Source organism: Garra rufa, unplaced genomic scaffold (assembly GCF_049309525.1).
Source record: "Garra rufa unplaced genomic scaffold, GarRuf1.0 hap1_unplaced_001, whole genome shotgun sequence".
Classification (NCBI taxonomy): Eukaryota; Metazoa; Chordata; class Actinopteri; order Cypriniformes; family Cyprinidae; genus Garra; species Garra rufa.
Window position 1 is genome coordinate 24205582 of NW_027394276.1, and position 11455 is coordinate 24217036.

An 11455-nucleotide genomic window follows, 5' to 3' on the forward strand; every position below is an offset into this window, starting at 1 on the left:
AAGGACACTCCTTTTTACAGGGGCCGGATTAAGGTTTCATAAAAACATTTGCTCCTTTTCACGGCCTGGAATTCGCCTCGTTGTATTAGGACGTTTGATCAGATAGGTACATGTGAGGGAAAGAGCCCCCCCTGCTGGCCAGACTAGTTTTTCACAGAGGTAGCGCATGCTGCCAGGCTCTATAAGGTCGGCGGAATGCGCTACCACCTCCATAAATGAGGTCAAATTCACCATTAAGGTAGGGAATTAATGACCACAGAAAGTCAGGAGACCAATTTAATGCCTCATGCGAAGGACACTTCTTTTTACAGGGGCCGGATTAAGGTTTCATAAAAACATTTGCTCCTTTTCACGGCCTGGAATCCGCCTCGTTGTATTAGAACGTTTGATCCCATAAGTACATGTCAGGGAAAGTGCCCCCCCTGCTGGCCAGACTAATTTTTCACAAAGGTAGCATATGCTGCCAGGCTCTATAAGGTCAGCGGAATGCGCTACCACCTCCATAAATGAGGTCAAATTCATCATTAAGGTAGGGAATTAATGACCACTAAAGGTCAGGAGGCCAGTTTATTGCCTCATCCGAAAGATGCTTCTTTTTACAAGGCCGGGATTAAGGTTTCATAAAAACATTTGCTCCTTTTCAAGGCCCGGAATCTGCCTCGTTAAATGGGGCGGTTTAATGCTTCATCAAAAGCCTTACACCTCAGAAGTCATTTTTGTATATCTGGACTTTTGAAACCTAAAGTACCTGTCAGGGAATGTACAAACCCTGTGGGCTGGACTAAAACTACCTCCAGCAGTAAGCTAGTTTTCCACCAAGGGTCTTCCATCCATTCACAGAGCACCCTTGGGCCTGCTTAGCTTTAGAGAGTAACCAGAATCTCACTACTGCAAACAACAGTTGAACTTGTGCTTTCTGGATGAATGAAGCTGCTCTGATAGAGGGGTAGCGCATCCTGACAGGTTCAATCAGGCCAGCGGAATGTGCTACCACCTCCATAAATGAGGTCAAATTCACCATTAAGGTAGGGAATTAATGACCACAGAAAGTCAGGAGGCCAGTTTAATGCCTCATGCGAAGGACACTCCTTTTTACAGGGGCCGGATTAAGGTTTCATAAAAACATTTGCTCCTTTTCACGGCCTGGAATTCGCCTCGTTGTATTAGGACGTTTGATCAGATAGGTACATGTGAGGGAAAGAGCCCCCCCTGCTGGCCAGACTAGTTTTTCACAGAGGTAGCGCATGCTGCCAGGCTCTATAAGGTCGGCGGAATGCGCTACCACCTCCATAAATGAGGTCAAATTCACCATTAAGGTAGGGAATTAATGACCACAGAAAGTCAGGAGACCAATTTAATGCCTCATGCGAAGGACACTTCTTTTTACAGGGGCCGGATTAAGGTTTCATAAAAACATTTGCTCCTTTTCACGGCCTGGAATCCGCCTCGTTGTATTAGAACGTTTGATCCCATAAGTACATGTCAGGGAAAGAGCCCCCCCTGCTGGCCAGACTAATTTTTCACAAAGGTAGCATATGCTGCCAGGCTCTATAAGGTCAGCGGAATGCGCTACCACCTCCATAAATGAGGTCAAATTCATCATTAAGGTAGGGAATTAATAGCCACTAAAGGTCAGGAGGCCAGTTTATTGCCTCATCCGAAAGATGCTTCTTTTTACAAGGGCCGGATTAAGGTATCATAAAAACAATCGCTACTTTTCAAGGCCCGGAATCTGCTTTGTTAAATGGGGCGGTTTAATGCTTCATCAAAAGCCTTACACCGCAGAAGTCAATTTTGTGTATCTGGACTTTTGGAACCTAAAGTACATGTCAGGGAATGAGCAACCCCTGCTGGCTGGACTAAAACTATCTAAAGCAGTAAGCTAGTTTTCCACAAAGGGTCTTCCATCCATGCACAGAGCAGGCTTGTGCCTGCTTAGCTTTAGAGAGTAGTCAGAATCTGACTAGTGCAAGCAACAGTTGAACTTGATCTTTTTGAATGAATGAAGCTGCTCTGATAGAGGGGTAGTGCATCCTGACAGGTTCAATAAGGCCAGCGGAATGTGCTACCACCTCCATAAATGAGGTCAAATTCACCAGTAAGGTAGGGAATTAATGACCACAGAAAGTCAGGAGGCCAGTTTAATGCCTTGTGCGAAGGACACTCCTTTTTAAAGGGGCCGGATTAAGGTTTCATAAAAACATTTGCTCCTTTTCACGGCCTGGAATCTGCCTCGTTGTATTAGGACGTTTGATCCCATAGGTACATGTCAGGGAAAGAGCCCCTCCTGCTGGCCAGACTAATTTTTCACAAAGGTAGCATATGCTGCCAGGCTCTATAAGGTCAGCGGAATGCGCTACCACCTCCATAAATTAGGGTAAATTCACCATTAAAGTAGGGAATTAATGACCACAGAAAGTCAGGAGACCAATTTAATGCCTCATGCGAAGGACACTTCTTTTTACAGGGGCCGGATTAAGGTTTCATAAAAACATTTGCTCCTTTTCACGGCCTGGAATCCGCCTCGTTGTATTAGAACGTTTGATCCCATAAGTACATGTCAGGGAAAGAGCCCCCCCTGCTGGCCAGACTAATTTTTCACAAAGGTAGCATATGCTGCCAGGCTCTATAAGGTCAGCGGAATGCGCTACCACCTCCATAAATGAGGTCAAATTCATCATTAAGGTAGGGAATTAATGACCACTAAAGGTCAGGAGGCCAGTTTATTGCCTCATCCGAAAGATGCTTCTTTTTACAAGGGCTGGATTAAGGTATCATAAAAACAATTGCTCCTTTTCAAGGCCCGGAATCTGCCTCGTTAAATGGGGCGGTTTAATGCTTCATCAAAAGCCTTACACCTCAGAAGTCATTTTTGAATATCTGGACTTTTGAAACCTAAAGTACCTGTCACGGAATGTACAAACCCTGTGGGCTGGACTAAAACTACCTCCAGCAGTAAGCTAGTTTTCCACAAAGGGTCTTCCATCCATGCACAGAGCACCCTTGGGCCTGCTTAGCTTTAGAGAGTAACCAGAATCTCACTACTGCAAACAACAGATGAACTTGTGCTTGCTGGATGAATGAAGCCTGGAATTCGCCTCGTTGTATTAGGACGTTTGATCAGATAGGTACATGTGAGGGAAAGAGCCCCCCCTGCTGGCCAGACTAGTTTTTCACAGAGGTAGCGCATGCTGCCAGGCTCTATAATGTCGGCGGAATGCGCTACCACCTCCATAAATGAGGTCAAATTCATCATTAAGGTAGGGAATTAATAGCCACTAAAGGTCAGGAGGCCAGTTTATTGCCTCATCCGAAAGATGCTTCTTTTTACAAGGGCCGGATTAAGGTATCATAAAAACAATCGCTACTTTTCAAGGCCCGGAATCTGCTTTGTTAAATGGGGCGGTTTAATGCTTCATCAAAAGCCTTACACCGCAGAAGTCATTTTTGTGTATCTGGACTTTTGGAACCTAAAGTACATGTCAGGGAATGAGCAACCCCTGCTGGCTGGACTAAAACTATCTAAAGCAGTAAGCTAGTTTTCCACAAAGGGTCTTCCATCCATGCACAGAGCAGGCTTGTGCCTGCATAGCTTTAGAGAGTAGTCAGAATCTGACTAGTGCAAGCAACAGTTGAACTTGATCTTTTTGAATGAATGAAGCTGCTCTGATAGAGGGGTAGTGCATCCTGACAGGTTCAATAAGGCCAGCGGAATGTGCTACCACCTCCATAAATGAGGTCAAATTCACCAGTAAGGTAGGGAATTAATGACCACAGAAAGTCAGGAGGCCAGTTTAATGCCTCATGCGAAGGACACTCCTTTTTACAGGGGCCGGATTAAGGTTTCATAAAAACATTTGCTCCTTTTCACGGTCTGGAATTCGCCTCGTTGTATTAGGACGTTTGATCAGATAGGTACATGTGAGGGAAAGAGCCCCCCCTGCTGGCCAGACTAGTTTTTCACAGAGGTAGCGCATGCTGCCAGGCTCTATAAGGTCGGCGGAATGCGCTACCACCTCCATAAATGAGGTCAAATTCACCATTAAGGTAGGGAATTAATGACCACAGAAAGTCAGGAGACCAATTTAATGCCTCATGCGAAGGACACTTCTTTTTACAGGGGCCGGATTAAGGTTTCATAAAAACATTTGCTCCTTTTCACGGCCTGGAATCCGCCTCGTTGTATTAGAACGTTTGATCCCATAAGTACATGTCAGGGAAAGTGCCCCCCCTGCTGGCCAGACTAATTTTTCACAAAGGTAGCATATGCTGCCAGGCTCTATAAGGTCAGCGGAATGCGCTACCACCTCCATAAATGAGGTCAAATTCATCATTAAGGTAGGGAATTAATGACCACTAAAGGTCAGGAGGCCAGTTTATTGCCTCATCCGAAAGATGCTTCTTTTTACAAGGCCGGGATTAAGGTTTCATAAAAACATTTGCTCCTTTTCAAGGCCCGGAATCTGCCTCGTTAAATGGGGCGGTTTAATGCTTCATCAAAAGCCTTACACCTCAGAAGTCATTTTTGTATATCTGGACTTTTGAAACCTAAAGTACCTGTCAGGGAATGTACAAACCCTGTGGGCTGGACTAAAACTACCTCCAGCAGTAAGCTAGTTTTCCACCAAGGGTCTTCCATCCATTCACAGAGCACCCTTGGGCCTGCTTAGCTTTAGAGAGTAACCAGAATCTCACTACTGCAAACAACAGTTGAACTTGTGCTTTCTGGATGAATGAAGCTGCTCTGATAGAGGGGTAGTGCATCCTGACAGGTTCAATCAGGCCAGCGGAATGTGCTACCACCTCCATAAATGAGGTCAAATTCACCATTAAGGTAGGGAATTAATGACCACAGAAAGTCAGGAGGCCAGTTTAATGCCTCATGCGAAGGACACTCCTTTTTACAGGGGCCGGATTAAGGTTTCATAAAAACATTTGCTCCTTTTCACGGCCTGGAATTCGCCTCGTTGTATTAGGACGTTTGATCAGATAGGTACATGTGAGGGAAAGAGCCCCCCCTGCTGGCCAGACTAGTTTTTCAAAGAGGTAGCGCATGCTGCCAGGCTCTATAAGGTCGGCGGAATGCGCTACCACCTCCATAAATGAGGTCAAATTCACCATTAAGGTAGGGAATTAATGACCACAGAAAGTCAGGAGACCAATTTAATGCCTCATGCGAAGGACACTTCTTTTTACAGGGGCCGGATTAAGGTTTCATAAAAACATTTGCTCCTTTTCACGGCCTGGAATCCGCCTCGTTGTATTAGAACGTTTGATCCCATAAGTACATGTCAGGGAAAGAGCCCCCCCTGCTGGCCAGACTAATTTTTCACAAAGGTAGCATATGCTGCCAGGCTCTATAAGGTCAGCGGAATGCGCTACCACCTCCATAAATGAGGTCAAATTCATCATTAAGGTAGGGAATTAATAGCCACTAAAGGTCAGGAGGCCAGTTTATTGCCTCATCCGAAAGATGCTTCTTTTTACAAGGGCCGGATTAAGGTATCATAAAAACAATCGCTACTTTTCAAGGCCCGGAATCTGCTTTGTTAAATGGGGCGGTTTAATGCTTCATCAAAAGCCTTACACCGCAGAAGTCAATTTTGTGTATCTGGACTTTTGGAACCTAAAGTACATGTCAGGGAATGAGCAACCCCTGCTGGCTGGACTAAAACTATCTAAAGCAGTAAGCTAGTTTTCCACAAAGGGTCTTCCATCCATGCACAGAGCAGGCTTGTGCCTGCTTAGCTTTAGAGAGTAGTCAGAATCTGACTAGTGCAAGCAACAGTTGAACTTGATCTTTTTGAATGAATGAAGCTGCTCTGATAGAGGGGTAGTGCATCCTGACAGGTTCAATAAGGCCAGCGGAATGTGCTACCACCTCCATAAATGAGGTCAAATTCACCAGTAAGGTAGGGAATTAATGACCACAGAAAGTCAGGAGGCCAGTTTAATGCCTCATGCGAAGGACACTCCTTTTTAAAGGGGCCGGATTAAGGTTTCATAAAAACATTTGCTCCTTTTCACGGCCTGGAATCTGCCTCGTTGTATTAGGACGTTTGATCCCATAGGTACATGTCAGGGAAAGAGCCCCTCCTGCTGGCCAGACTAATTTTTCACAAAGGTAGCATATGCTGCCAGGCTCTATAAGGTCAGCGGAATGCGCTACCACCTCCATAAATTAGGGTAAATTCACCATTAAAGTAGGGAATTAATGACCACAGAAAGTCAGGAGACCAATTTAATGCCTCATGCGAAGGACACTTCTTTTTACAGGGGCCGGATTAAGGTTTCATAAAAACATTTGCTCCTTTTCACGGCCTGGAATCCGCCTCGTTGTATTAGAACGTTTGATCCCATAAGTACATGTCAGGGAAAGAGCCCCCCCTGCTGGCCAGACTAATTTTTCACAAAGGTAGCATATGCTGCCAGGCTCTATAAGGTCAGCGGAATGCGCTACCACCTCCATAAATGAGGTCAAATTCATCATTAAGGTAGGGAATTAATGACCACTAAAGGTCAGGAGGCCAGTTTATTGCCTCATCCGAAAGATGCTTCTTTTTACAAGGGCTGGATTAAGGTATCATAAAAACAATTGCTCCTTTTCAAGGCCCGGAATCTGCCTCGTTAAATGGGGCGGTTTAATGCTTCATCAAAAGCCTTACACCTCAGAAGTCATTTTTGAATATCTGGACTTTTGAAACCTAAAGTACCTGTCAGGGAATGTACGAACCCTGTGGGCTGGACTAAAACTACCTCCAGCAGTAAGCTAGTTTTCCACAAAGGGTCTTCCATCCATGCACAGAGCACCCTTGGGCCTGCTTAGCTTTAGAGAGTAACCAGAATCTCACTACTGCAAACAACAGATGAACTTGTGCTTGCTGGATGAATGAAGCTGCTCTGATAGAGGGGTAGCGCATCCTGACAGATTCAATCAGGCCAGCGGAATGTGCTACCACCTCCATAAATGAGGTCAAATTCACCATTAAGGTAGGGAATTAATGACCACAGAAAGTCAGGAGGCCAGTTTAATGCCTCATGCGAAGGACACTCCTTTTTACAGGGGCCGGATTAAGGTTTCATAAAAACATTTGCTCCTTTTCACGGCCTGGAATTCGCCTCGTTGTATTAGGACGTTTGATCAGATAGGTACATGTGAGGGAAAGAGCCCCCCCTGCTGGCCAGACTAGTTTTTCACAGAGGTAGCGCATGCTGCCAGGCTCTATAATGTCGGCGGAATGCGCTACCACCTCCATAAATGAGGTCAAATTCACCATTAAGGTAGGGAATTAATGACCACAGAAAGTCAGGAGGCCAGTTTAATGCCTCATGCGAAGGACACTTCTTTTTACAGGGGCCGGATTAAGGTTTCATAAAAACATTTGCTCCTTTTCACGGCCTGGAATCCGCCTCGTTGTATTAGAACGTTTGATCCCATAAGTACATGTCAGGGAAAGAGCCCCCCCTGCTGGCCAGACTAATTTTTCACAAAGGTAGCATATGCTGCCAGGCTCTATAAGGTCAGCGGAATGCGCTACCACCTCCATAAATGAGGTCAAATTCATCATTAAGGTAGGGAATTAATAGCCACTAAAGGTCAGGAGGCCAGTTTATTGCCTCATCCGAAAGATGCTTCTTTTTACAAGGGCCGGATTAAGGTATCATAAAAACAATCGCTACTTTTCAAGGCCCGGAATCTGCTTTGTTAAATGGGGCGGTTTAATGCTTCATCAAAAGCCTTACACCGCAGAAGTCATTTTTGTGTATCTGGACTTTTGGAACCTAAAGTACATGTCAGGGAATGAGCAACCCCTGCTGGCTGGACTAAAACTATCTAAAGCAGTAAGCTAGTTTTCCACAAAGGGTCTTCCATCCATGCACAGAGCAGGCTTGTGCCTGCTTAGCTTTAGAGAGTAGTCAGAATCTGACTAGTGCAAGCAACAGTTGAACTTGATCTTTTTGAATGAATGAAGCTGCTCTGATAGAGGGGTAGTGCATCCTGACAGGTTCAATAAGGCCAGCGGAATGTGCTACCACCTCCATAAATGAGGTCAAATTCACCAGTAAGGTAGGGAATTAATGACCACAGAAAGTCAGGAGGCCAGTTTAATGCCTCATGCGAAGGACACTCCTTTTTAAAGGGGCCGGATTAAGGTTTCATAAAAACATTTGCTCCTTTTCACGGCCTGGAATCTGCCTCGTTGTATTAGGACGTTTGATCCCATAGGTACATGTCAGGGAAAGAGCCCCTCCTGCTGGCCAGACTAATTTTTCACAAAGGTAGCATATGCTGCCAGGCTCTATAAGGTCAGCGGAATGCGCTACCACCTCCATAAATTAGGTCAAATTCACCATTAAGGTAGGGAATTAATGACCACAGAAAGTCAGGAGGCCAGTTTAATGCCTCATGCGAAGGACACTCCTTTTTACAGGGGCCGGATTAAGGTTTCATAAAAACATTTGCTCCTTTTCACGGCCTGGAATTCGCCTCGTTGTATTAGGACGTTTGATCAGATAGGTACATGTGAGGGAAAGAGCCCCCCCTGCTGGCCAGACTAGTTTTTCACAGAGGTAGCGCATGCTGCCAGGCTCTATAATGTCGGCGGAATGCGCTACCACCTCTAAAATGAGGTCAAATTCACCATTAAGGTAGGGAATTAATGACCACAGAAAGTCAGGAGGCCAGTTTAATGCCTCATGTGAAGGACACTCCTTTTTACAGGGGCCGGATTAAGGTTTCATAAAAACATTTGCTCCTTTTCACGGCCTGGAATCTGCCTCGTTGTATTAGGACGTTTGATCCCATAGGTACATGTCAGGGAAAGAGCCCCTCCTGCTGGCCAGACTAATTTTTCACAAAGGTAGCATATGCTGCCAGGCTCTATAAGGTCAGCGGAATGCGCTACCACTTCCATAAATTAGGGTAAATTCACCATTAAAGTAGGGAATTAATGACCACAGAAAGTCAGGAGACCAATTTAATGCCTCATGCGAAGGACACTTCTTTTTACAGGGGCCGGATTAAGGTTTCATAAAAACATTTGCTCCTTTTCACAGCCTGGAATCCGCCTCGTTGTATTAGAACGTTTGATCCCATAAGTACATGTCAGGGAAAGAGCCCCCCTGCTGGCCAGAATAATTTTTCACAAAGGTAGCATATGCTGCCAGGCTCTATAAGGTCAGCGGAATGCGCTACCACCTCCATAAATGAGGTCAAATTCATCATTAAGGTAGGGAATTAATGACCACTTTTCACAGCCTGGAATTCGCCTCGTTGTATTAGGACGTTTGATCAGATAGGTACATGTGAGGGAAAGAGCCCCCCCTGCTGGCCAGACTAGTTTTTCACAGAGGTAGCGCATGCTGCCAGGCTCTATAAGGTCGGCGGAATGCGCTACCACCTCCATAAATGAGGTCAAATTCACCATTAAGGTAGGGAAGTAATGACCACAGAAAGTCAGGAGACCAATTTAATGCCTCATGCGAAGGACACTTCTTTTTACAGGGGCCGGATTAAGGTTTCATAAAAACATTTGCTCCTTTTCACGGCCTGGAATCCGCCTCGTTGTATTAGAACGTTTGATCCCATAAGTACATGTCAGGGAAAGAGCCCCCCCTGCTGGCCAGACTAATTTTTCACAAAGGTAGCATATGCTGCCAGGCTCTATAAGGTCAGCGGAATGCGCTACCACCTCCATAAATGAGGTCAAATTCATCATTAAGGTAGGGAATTAATAGCCACTAAAGGTCAGGAGGCCAGTTTATTGCCTCATCCGAAAGATGCTTCTTTTTACAAGGGCCGGATTAAGGTATCATAAAAACAATCGCTACTTTTCAAGGCCCGGAATCTGCTTTGTTAAATGGGGCGGTTTAATGCTTCATCAAAAGCCTTACACCGCAGAAGTCATTTTTGTGTATCTGCACTTTTGGAACCTAAAGTACATGTCAGGGAATGAGCAACCCCTGCTGGCTGGACTAAAACTATCTAAAGCAGTAAGCTAGTTTTCCACAAAGGGTCTTCCATCCATGCACAGAGCAGGCTTGTGCCTGCTTAGCTTTAGAGAGTAGTCAGAATCTGACTAGTGCAAGCAACAGTTGAACTTGATCTTTTTGAATGAATGAAGCTGCTCTGATAGAGGGGTAGTGCATCCTGACAGGTTCAATAAGGCCAGCGGAATGTGCTACCACCTCCATAAATGAGGTCAAATTCACCAGTAAGGTAGGGAATTAATGACCACAGAAAGTCAGGAGGCCAGTTTAATGCCTCATGCGAAGGACACTCCTTTTTACAGGGGCCGGATTAAGGTTTCATAAAAACATTTGCTCCTTTTCACGGCCTGGAATCTGCCTCGTTGTATTAGGACGTTTGATCCCATAGGTACATGTCAGGGAAAGAGCCCCTCCTGCTGGCCAGACAAATTTTTCACAAAGGTAGCACATGCTGCCAGGTTCTATAAGGTCGGCGGAATGCGCTACCACCTCCATAAATGAGGTCAAATTCACCATTAAGGTAGGGAATTAATGACCACAGAAAGTCAGGAGGCCAGTTTATTGCCTCATCCGAAAGATGCTTCTTTTTACAAGGCCGGGATTAAGGTTTCATAAAAACATTTGCTCCTTTTCAAGGCCCGGAATCTGCCTCGTTAAATGGGGCGGTTTAATGCTTCATCAAAAGCCTTACACCTCAGAAGTCATTTTTGTATATCTGGACTTTTGAAACCTAAAGTACCTGTCAGGGAATATACACACCCTGTGGGCTGGACTAAAACTACCTCCAGCAGTAAGCTAGTTTTCCACAAAGGGTCTTCCATCCATGCACAGAGCACCCTTGGGCCTGCTTAGCTTTAGAGAGTAACCAGAATCTCACTACTGCAAACAACAGATGAACTTGTGCTTACTGGATGAATGAAGCTGCTCTGATAGAGGGGTAGCGCATCCTGACAGATTCAATCAGGCCAGCGGAATGTGCTACCACCTCCATAAATGAGGTCAAATTCACCATTAAGGTAGGGAATTAATGACCACAGAAAGTCAGGAGGCCAGTTTAATGCCTCATGCGAAGGACACTCCTTTTTACAGGGGCCGGATTAAGGTTTCATAAAAACATTTGCTCCTTTTCACGGCCTGGAATTCGCCTCGTTGTATTAGGACGTTTGATCAGATAGGTACATGTGAGGGAAAGAGCCCCCCCTGCTGGCCAGACTAGTTTTTCACAGAGGTAGCGCATGCTGCCAGGCTCTATAATGTCGGCGGAATGCGCTACCACCTCCATAAATGAGGTCAAATTCACCATTAAGGTAGGGAATTAATGACCACAGAAAGTCAGGAGGCCAGTTTAATGCCTCATGTGAAGGACACTCCTTTTTACAGGGGCCGGATTAAGGTTTCATAAAAACATTTGCTCCTTTTCACGGCCTGGAATCTGCCTCGTTGTATTAGGACGTTTGATCCCATA